Source organism: Chrysoperla carnea, chromosome 2, assembly GCF_905475395.1.
Source record: "Chrysoperla carnea chromosome 2, inChrCarn1.1, whole genome shotgun sequence".
NCBI classification, from domain to species: Eukaryota; Metazoa; Arthropoda; class Insecta; order Neuroptera; family Chrysopidae; genus Chrysoperla; species Chrysoperla carnea.
The window spans coordinates 100,660,202-100,671,320 of record NC_058338.1 but is presented as its reverse complement, the minus strand read 5'-3'; positions in this window follow the sequence as shown (position 1 = coordinate 100,671,320).

The following is an 11,119-nucleotide window of genomic DNA, read 5'->3' as shown; positions in this document are numbered from 1 at the left end:
AAAAAATGTTTTTTCTATCGAAAAATGTCAAATTTGATCATTTTTGGCTTATTTATACTTAGTCCAGTCATAAAGGACCTCTATGTATACATTTGAACTTACTTGGATCAAAATTTCAATGATTTGAATAGTCATCACATTCTTGTTGTAAAATCGAAAATTTTCAAAAAATGTTTTTTCTATCGAAAAATGTCAAATTTGATCTTTTTTGGCTTATTTATACTTATTCCAGTCATTAAGGACCTCTATGTATACATTTAGACTTACTTGGATCAAAATTTCAATGATTTGTATAGTCATGACATTCTAGTTGTAAAATCGAAAATTTTCAAAAAATATTTTTTCTATCGAAAAATGTCAAATTTGATTATTTTTGGCTTATTTATACTTAGTCCAGTCATAAAGGACCTCTATGTATACATTTTTACTTACTTGGATCAAAATTTCAATTATTTGTATAGTCATGACATTATAGTTGTAAAATCGAAAATTTTCAAAAAATGTTTTTTCTATCGAAAAATGTCAAATTTGATCATTTTTGGCTTATTTATACTTAGTCCAGTCATAAAGGACCTCTATGTATACATTTGGACTTACTTGGATCAAAATTTCAATGATTTGAATAGTCATCCCATTCTTGTTGTAAAATCGAAAATTTTCAAAAAATGTTTTTTCTATCGAAAAATGTCAAATTTGATCTTTTTTGGCTTATTTATACTTAGTCCAGTCATAAAGAACCTCTATGTATACATTTTGACTTACTTGGAACAAAATTTCAATGATTTGTATAGTCATGACATTCTAGTTGTAAAATCGAAAATTTTCAAAAAATATTTTTTCTATCGAAAAATGTCAAATTTGATTATTTTTGGCTTATATATACTTAGTACAGTCATAATGGACCTCTATGTATACATTTTGACTTACTTGGATCAAAATTTCGATGATTTGAATAGTCATCCCATTCTTGTTGTAAAATCGAAAATTTTCAAAAAATGTTTTTTCTATCGAAAAATGTCAAATTTGATCTTTTTTGGCTTATTTATACTTAGTCCAGTCATAAAGAACGTCTATGTATACATTTTGACTTACTTGGAACAAAATTTCAATGATTTGTATAGTCATGACATTCTAGTTGTAAAATCGAAAATTTTCAAAAAATATTTTTTCTATCGAAAAATGTCAAATTTGATTATTTTTGGCTTATATATACTTAGTCCAGTCATAAAGGACCTCTATGTATACATTTTTACTTACTTGGATCAAAATTTCAATTATTTGTATAGTCATGACATTCTAGTAGTAAAATCGGAAATTTTCAAAAAATATTTTTTCTATCGAAAAATGTCAAATTTGATTATTTTTGGCTTATTTATACTTAGTCCAGTCATGAAGGACCTCTATGTATACATTTTGACTTACCTGGATCAAAATTTCAATTATTTGTATAGTCATGACATTCTAGTAGTAAAATCGGAAATTTTCAAAAATTGTTTTTTCTATCGAAAAATGGAAAATTTGATCATTTTTAGCTTATTTATACTTATTCCAGTCATAAAAGACCTCTATGTATACATTTAGACTTACTTGGATCAAAATTTCAATGATTTGAATAGTCATCACATTCTTGTTGTAAAATCGAAAATTTTCATAAAATGTTTTTTCTATCGAAATATTTTTGGCTTATTTATACTTAGTCCAGTCATAAAGGACCTCTATGTATACATTTTGACTTACCTGGATCAAAATTTCAATGATTTGTATAGTGATGACTTTCTAGTTGTAAAATCGAAAATTTTCAAAAAATGTTTTTTCTATCGAAAAATGTCAAATTTGATCATTTTTGGCTTATTTATACTTAGTTCAGTCATATAGAACCTCTATGTATACATTTTTACTTACTTGGATCAAAATTTCAATTATTTGTATAGTCATGACATTCTAGTAGTAAAATCGGAAATTTTCAAAAATTGTTTTTTCTATCGAAAAATGGCAAATTTGATCATTTTTAGCTTATTTATACTTATTCCAGTCATTAAGGACCTCTATGTATACATTTTGACTTACTTGGAACAAAATTTCAATGATTTGTATAGTCATGACATTCTAGTTGTAAAATCGAAAATTTTCAAAAAATTTTGTTTCTATCGAAAAATGTCAAATTTGATTATTTTTGGCTTATATATACTTAGTCCAGTCATAAAGGACCTCTATGTATACATTTTTACTTACTTGGATCAAAATTTCAATTATTTGTATAGTAATGACATTCTAGTAGTAAAATCGGAAATTTTCAAAAAATATTTTTTCTATCGAAAAATGTCAAATTTGATTATTTTTGGCTTATATATACTTAGTACAGTCATAATGGACCTCTATGTATACATTTTGACTTACTTGGATCAAAATTTCAATGATTTGAATAGTCATCCCATTCTTGTTGTAAAATCGAAAATTTTCAAAAAATGTTTTTTCTATCGAAAAATGTCAAATTTGATCTTTTTTGGCTTATTTATACTTAGTCCAGTCATAAAGAACGTCTATGTATACATTTTGACTTACTTGGAACAAAATTTCAATGATTTGTATAGTCATGACATTCTAGTTGTAAAATCGAAAATTTTCAAAAAATTTGTTTCTATCGAAAAATGTCAAATTTGATTATTTTTGGCTTATATATACTTAGTCCAGTCATAAAGGACCTCTATGTATACATTTTGACTTACTTGGATCAAAATTTCAATGATTTGAATAGTCATCCCATTCTTGTTGTAAAATCGAAAATTTTCAAAAAATGTTTTTTTCTATCGAAAAATGTCAAATTTGATCTTTTTTGGCTTATTTATACTTAGTCCAGTCATAAAGAACGTCTATGTATACATTTTGACTTACTTGGAACAAAATTTCAATGATTTGTATAGTCATGACATTCTAGTTGTAAAATCGAAAATTTTCAAAAAATATTTTTTCTATCGAAAAATGTCAAATTTGATTATTTTTGGCTTATATATACTTAGTCCAGTCATAAAGGACCTCTATGTATACATTTTTACTTACTTGGATCAAAATTTCAATTATTTGTATAGTCATGACATTCTAGTAGTAAAATCGGAAATTTTCAAAAAATATTTTTTCTATCGAAAAATGTCAAATTTGATTATTTTTGGCTTATTTATACTTAGTCCAGTCATAAAGGACCTCTATGTATACATTTTGACTTACCTGGATCAAAATTTCAATGATTTGTATAGTCATGACATTCTAGTTGTAAAATCGAAAATTTTCAAAAAATGTTTTTTCTATCGAAAAATGTCAAATTTGATCATTTTTGGCTTATTTATACTTAGTCCAGTCATAAAGGACCTCTATGTATACATTTGAACTTACTTGGATCAAAATTTCAATGATTTGAATAGTCATCACATTCTTGTTGTAAAATCGAAAATTTTCAAAAAATGTTTTTTCTATCGAAAAATGTCAAATTTGATCTTTTTTGGCTTATTTATACTTAGTCCAGTCATATAGGACCTCTATGTATACATTTGGACTTACTTGGATCAAAATTTCAATGATTTGTATAGTCATGACATTCTGGTTGTAAAATCGAAAATTTTCAAAAAATATTTTTTCTATCGAAAAATGTCAAATTTGATTATTTTTGGCTTATATATACTTAGTCCAGTCATAAAGGACCTCTATGTATACATTTTTACTTACTTGGATCAAAATTTCAATTATTTGTATAGTCATGACATTCTAGTAGTAAAATCGGAAATATTCAAAAATTGTTTTTTCTATCGAAAAATGGCAAATTTGATCATTTTTAGCTTATTTATACTTATTCCAGTCATAAAGGACCTCTATGTATACATTTAGACTTACTTGGATCAAAATTTCAATGATTTGTATAGTCATGACATTCTAGTTGTAAAATCGAAAATTTTCCAAAAATATTTTTTCTATCGAAAAATGTCAAATTTGATTATTTTTGGCTTATTTATACTTAGTCCAGTCATAAAGGACCTCTATGTATACATTTTGACTTACCTGGATCAAAATTTCAATGATTTGTATAGTCATGACATTCTAGTTGTAAAATCGAAAATTTTCAAAAAATGTTTTTTCTATCGAAAAATGTCAAATTTGATCATTTTTGGCTTATTTATACTTAGTCCAGTCATAAAGGACCTCTATGTATACATTTTGACTTACTTGGATCAAAATTTCAATGATTTGTATAGTCATGACATTCTAGTTGTAAAATCGAAAATTTTCAAAAAATATTTTTTCTATCGAAAAATGTCAAATTTGATTATTTTTGGCTTATATATACTTAGTCCAGTCATAAAGGACCTCTTTGTATACATTTTGACTTACCTGGATCAAAATTTCAATGATTTGTATAGTAATGACTTTCTAGTTGTAAAATCGGAAATATTCAAAAATTGTTTTTTTCTATCGAAAAATGGCAAATTTGATCATTTTTAGCTTATTTATACTTATTCCAGTCATAAAGGACCTCTATGTATACATTTTGACTTACCTGGATCAAAATTTCAATGATTTGTATAGTCATGACTTTCTAGTTGTAAAATCGAAAATTTTCAAAAAATGTTTTTTCTATCGAAAAATGTCAAATTTGATCATTTTTGGCTTATTTATACTTAGTCCAGTCATAAAGGACCTCTATGTATACATTTTTACTTACTTGGATCAAAATTTCAATTATTTGTATAGTCATGACATTCTAGTAGTAAAATCGGAAATTTTCAAAAATTGTTTTTTCTATCGAAAAATGGCAAATTTGATCATTTTTAGCTTATTTATACTTATTCCAGTCATAAAGGACCTCTATGTATACATTTTGACTTACCTGGATCAAAATTTCAATGATTTGTATAGTCATGACATTCTAGTTGTAAAATCGAAAATTTTCAAAAAATGTTTTTTCTATCGAAAAATGTCAAATTTGATCATTTTTGGCTTATTTATACTTAGTCCAGTCATAAAGGACCTCTATGTATACATTTTGACTTACCTGGATCAAAATTTCAATGATTTGTATAGTCATGACATTCTAGTTGTAAAATCGAAAATTTTCAAAAAATATTTTTTCTATCGAAAAATGTAAAATTTGATTATTTTTGGCATATATACACAGTCCAGTCATAAAGGACCTCTATGTATACATTTTGACTTTCTTGGATCAAAATTTCTATGATTTGTATAGTCATGACATTCTAGTTGTAAAATAGAAAATTTTCAAAAAATATTTTTTCTATCGAAAAATGTCAAATTTGATTATTTTTGGCTTATTTATACTTAGTCCAGTCATAAAGGACCTCTATGTATACATTTTGACTTACCTGGATCAAAATTTCAATGATTTGTATAGTCATGACATTCTAGTTGTAAAATCGAAAATTTTCAAAAAATGTTTTTTCTATCGAAAAATGTCAAATTTGATCATTTTTGGCTTATTTATACTTAGTCCAGTCATATAGGACCTCTATGTATACATTTTTACTTACTTGGATCAAAATTTCAATTATTTGTATAGTCATGACATTCTAGTAGTAAAATCGGAAATTTTCAAAAATTGTTTTTTCTATCGAAAAATGGCAAATTTGATCATTTTTAGCTTATTTATACTTATTCCAGTCATAAAGGACCTCTATGTATACATTTAGACTTACTTTTATCAAAATTTCAATGATTTGTATAGTCATGACATTCTAGTTGTAAAATCGAAAATTTTCAAAAAATATTTTTTCTATCGAAAAATGTCAAATTTGATTATTTTTGGCTTATTTATACTTAGTCCAGTCATAAAGGATCTCTATGTATACATTTTGACTTACCTGGATCAAAATTTCAATGATTTGTATAGTCATGACATTCTAGTTGTAAAATCGAAAATTTTCAAAAAATGTTTTTTCTATCGAAAAATGTCAAATTTGATCATTTTTGGCTTATTTATACTTAGTCCAGTCATAAAGGACCTCTATGTATACATTTTTACTTACTTGGATCAAAATTTCAATTATTTGTATAGTCATGACATTCTAGTAGTAAAATCGGAAATTTTCAAAAATTGTTTTTTCTATCGAAAAATGGCAAATTTGATCAATTTTAGCTTATTTATACTTATTCCAGTCATAAAGGACCTCTATGTTTACATTTAGACTTACTTGGATCAAAATTTCAATGATTTGGATAGTCATGACATTCTAGTTGTAAAATCGAAAATTTTCAAAAAATATTTTTTCTATCGAAAAATGTCAAATTTGATTATTTTTGGCTTATTTATACTTAGTCCAGTCATAAAGGACCTCTATGTATACATTTTGACTTACCTGGATCAAAATTTCAATGATTTGTATAGTCATGACATTCTAGTTGTAAAATCGAAAATTTTCAAAATATGTTTTTTCTATCGAAAAATGTCAAATTTGATCATTTTTGGCTTATTTATACTTAGTCCAGTCATAAAGGACCCCTATGTATACATTTGGACTTACTTGGATCAAAATTTCAATGATTTGAATAATCATCACATTCTTGTTGTAAAATCGAAAATTTTCAAAAAATGTTTTTTCTATCGAAAAATGTCAATTTTGATCTTTTTTGGCTTATTTATACTTAGTCCAGTCATAAAGAACCTCTATGTATACATTTTGACTTACTTGGATCAAAATTTCAATTATTTGTATAGTCATGACATTCTAGTAGTAAAATCGGAAATTTTCAAAAATTGTTTTTTCCATCGAAAAATGGCAAATTTGATCATTTTTAGCTTATTTATACTTATTCCAGTCATAAAGGACCTCTATATATACATTTACACTTACTTGGATCAAAATTTCAATGATATGTATAGTCATGACATTCTAGTTGTAAAATCGAAAATTTTCAAAAAATATTTTTTCTGTCGAAAAATGTCAAATTTGATTATTTTTGGCTTATTTATACTTAGTCCAGTCATAAAGGACCTCTATGTATACATTTTGACTTACCTGGATCAACATTTTAATGATTTGTATAGTCATGACATTCGAGTTGTAAAATCGAAAATTTTCAAAAAATGATTTTTCTATCGAAAAATGTCAAATTTGATCATTTTTGGCTAATTTTCTTAGTTCAGTCATAAAGGACCCCTATTTATACATTTAGACTTACTTGGATCAAAATTTCAATGATTTGAATAATCATCACATTCTTGTTGTAAAATCGAAAATTTTCAAAAAATGTTTTTTCTATCGAAAAATGTCAATTTTGATCTTTTTTGGCTTATTTATACTTAGTCCAGTCATAAAGAACCTCTATGTATACATTTTGACTTACTTGGATCAAAATTTCAATGATTTGTATAGTCATGACATTCTAGTTGTAAAATCGAAAATTTTCAAAAAATATTTTTTCTATCGAAAAATGTCAAATTTGATTATTTTTGGCTTATTTATACTTATTCCAGTCATAAAGGACCTCTATGTATACATTTTTACTTACTTGGATCAAAATTTCAATTATTTGTATAGTCATGACATTCTAGTAGTAAAATCGGAAATTTTCAAAAATTGTTTTTTCCATCGAAAAATGGCAAATTTGATCATTTTTAGCTTATTTATACTTATTCCAGTCATAAAGGACCTCTATGTATACATTTAGACTTACTTGGATCAAAATTTTAATGATTTGTATAGTCATGACATTCTAGTTGTAAAATCGAAAATTTTCAAAAAATATTTTTTGTATCGAAAAATGTCAAATTTGATTATTTTTGGCTTATTTATACTTAGTTCAGTCATAAAGGACCTCTTTGTATACATTTTGATTTACCTGGATCAAAATTTCAATGATTTGTATAGTCATGACATTCTAGTTGTAAAATCGAAAATTTTCAAAAAATGTTTTTTCTATCGAAAAATGTCAAATTTGATCATTTTTGGCTTTTTTATACTTAGTCCAGTCATAAAGGACCTCTATGTATACATTTGGACTTACTTGGATTAAAGATTCAATGATTTGAATAATCATGACATTCTAGTTGTAAAATCGAAAATTTTCAAAAAATATTTTTTCTATCGAAAAATGTCAAATTTGATTATTTTTGGCTTATTTATATTTAGTCCAGTCATAAAGGACCTCTATGTATACATTTTGACTTACTTGGATCAAAATTTCAATGATTTGTATAGTCATGACATTCTAGTTGTAAAATCGAAAATTTTCAAAAAATATTTTTTCTATCGAAAAATGTCAAATTTGATTATTTTTGGCTTATTTATACTTAGTCCAGTCATAAAGGACCTCTATGTTTACATTTTGACTTACCTGGATCAAAATTTCAATGATTTGTATAGTCATGACATTCTAGTTGTAAAATAGAAAATTTTCAAAAAATGTTTTTTCTATCGAAAAATGTCAAATTTGATCATTTTTGGCTTATTTATACTTAGTCCAGTCATAAAGGACCTCTATGTATACATTTTTACTTACTTGGATCAAAATTTCAATTATTTGTATAGTCATGACATTCTAGTAGTAAAATCGGAAATTTTCAAAAATTGTTTTTTCTATCGAAAAATGGCAAATTTGATCATTTTTAGCTTATTTATACTTATTCCAGTCATAAAGGACCTCTATTTATACATTTAGACTTACTTGGATCAAAATTTCAATGATTTGTATAGTCATGACATTCTAGTTGTAAAATCGAAAATTTTCAAAAAATATTTTTTCTATCGAAAAATGTCAAATTTGATTATTTTTGGCTTATTTATACTTAGTTCAGCCATAAAGGACCTGTATGTATACATTTTGACTTACCTGGATCAAAATTTCAATGATTTGTATAGTCATGACATTCTAGTTGTAAAATCGAAAATTTTCAAAAAATGTTTTTTCTATCGAAAAATGTCAAATTTGATCATTTTTGGCTTATTTATACTTAGTCCAGTCATAAAGGACCTCTATGTATACATTTGGACTTACTTGTTCAAAATTTCAATGATTTGAATAGTCATCACATTCTTGTTGTAAAATCGAAAATTTTCAAAAAATGTTTTTTCTATCGAAAAATGTCAAATTTGATCTTTTTTGGCTTATTTATACTTAGTCCAGTCATAAAGAACCGCTATGTATACATTTTGACTTACTTGGATCAAAATTTCAATGATTTGTATAGTCAGGACATTCTAGTTGTAAAATCGAAAATTTTCAAAAAATGTTTTTTCTGTCGAAAAATGTCAAATTTGATCATTTTTGGCTTATTTATACTTAGTCCAGTCATAAAGGACCTCTATGTATACATTTGGACTTACTTGGATCAAAATTTCAATGATTTGAATAGTCATCTCATTCTTGTTGTAAAATCGAAAATTTTCAAAAAATGTTTTTTCTATCGAAAAATGTCAAATTTGATCATTTTTGGCTTATTTATACTTAGTCCAGTCATAAAGGACCTCTATGTATACATTTGGACTTACTTGGATCAAAATTTCAATGATTTGAATAATCATCACATTCTTGTTGTAAAATCGAAAATTTTCAAAAAATGTTTTTTCTATCGAAAAATGTCAAATTTGATCTTTTTTGGCTTATTTATACTTAGTCCAGTCATAAAGAACCTCTATGTATACATTTAGACTTACTTGGATCAAAATTTCAATGATTTGTATAGTCATGACATTCTAGTTGTAAAATCGAAAATTTTCAAAAAATATTTTTTCTATCGAAAAATGTCAAATTTGATTATTTTTGGCTTATTTATACTTAGTCCAGTCATAAAGAAACTCTATGTATACATTTTGACTTACTTGGATCAAAATTTCAATGATTTGTATAGTCATGACATTCTAGTAGTAAAATCGGAAATTTTCAAAAATTGTTTTTTCTATCGAAAAATGGCAAATTTGATCATTTTTAGCTTATTTATACTTATTCCAGTCATAAAGGACCTCTATGTATACATTTATACTTACTTGGATCAAAATTTCAATGATTTGTATAGTCATGACATTCTAGTTGTAAAATCGAAAATTTTCAAAAAATATTTTTTCTATCGAAATATGTCAAATTTGATTATTTTTGGCTTATATATACTTAGTCCAGTCATAAAGGACCTCTATGTTTACATTTTGACTTACTTGGATCAAAATTTCAATGATTTGTATAGTCATGACATTCTAGTTGTAAAATCGAAAATTTTCAAAAAATGTTTTTTCTATCGAAAAATGTCAAATTTGATCTTTTTTGGCTTATTTATACTTAGTCCAGTCATAAAGAACCTCTATGTATACATTTTGACTTACTTGGATCAAAATTTCAATGATTTGTATAGTCATGACATTCTAGTTGTAAAATCGAAAATTTTCAAAAAATATTTTTTCTATCGAAAAATGTCAAATTTGATTATTTTTGGCCTATATATACTTAGTCCAGTCATAAAGGACCTCTATGTATACATTTTTACTTACTTGGATCGAAATTTCAATTACTTGTATAGTCATGACATTCTAGTAGTAAAATCGGAAATTTTCAAAAATTGTTATTTCCATCGAAAAATGGCAAATTTGATCATTTTTAGCTTATTTATACTTATTCCAGTCATAAAGGACCTCTATGTATACATTTAGACTTACTTGGATCAAAATTTCAATGATTTGTATAGTCATGACATTCTAGTTGTAAAATCGAAAATTTTCAAAAAATATTTTTTCTATCGAAAAATGTCAAATTTGATCTTTTTTGGCCTATTTATACTTAGTCCAGTCATAAAGAAACTCTATGTATACATTTTGACTTACTTGGATCAAAATTTCAATGATTTGTATAGTCATGACATTCTAGTTGTAAAATCGAAAATTTTCAAAAAATATTTTTTCTATCGAAAAATGTCAAATTTGATTATTTTTGGCTTATATATACTTAGTCCAGTCATAAAGGACCTCTATGTATACATTTTGACTTACTTGGATCAAAATTTCAATGATTTGTATAGTCATGAAATTCTAGTTGTAAAATCGAAAATTTTCAAAAAATATTTTTCTATCGAAAAATGTCAAATTATATTATTTTTGGCTTATTTATACTTAGTCAAGTCATAAAGGACCTCTAT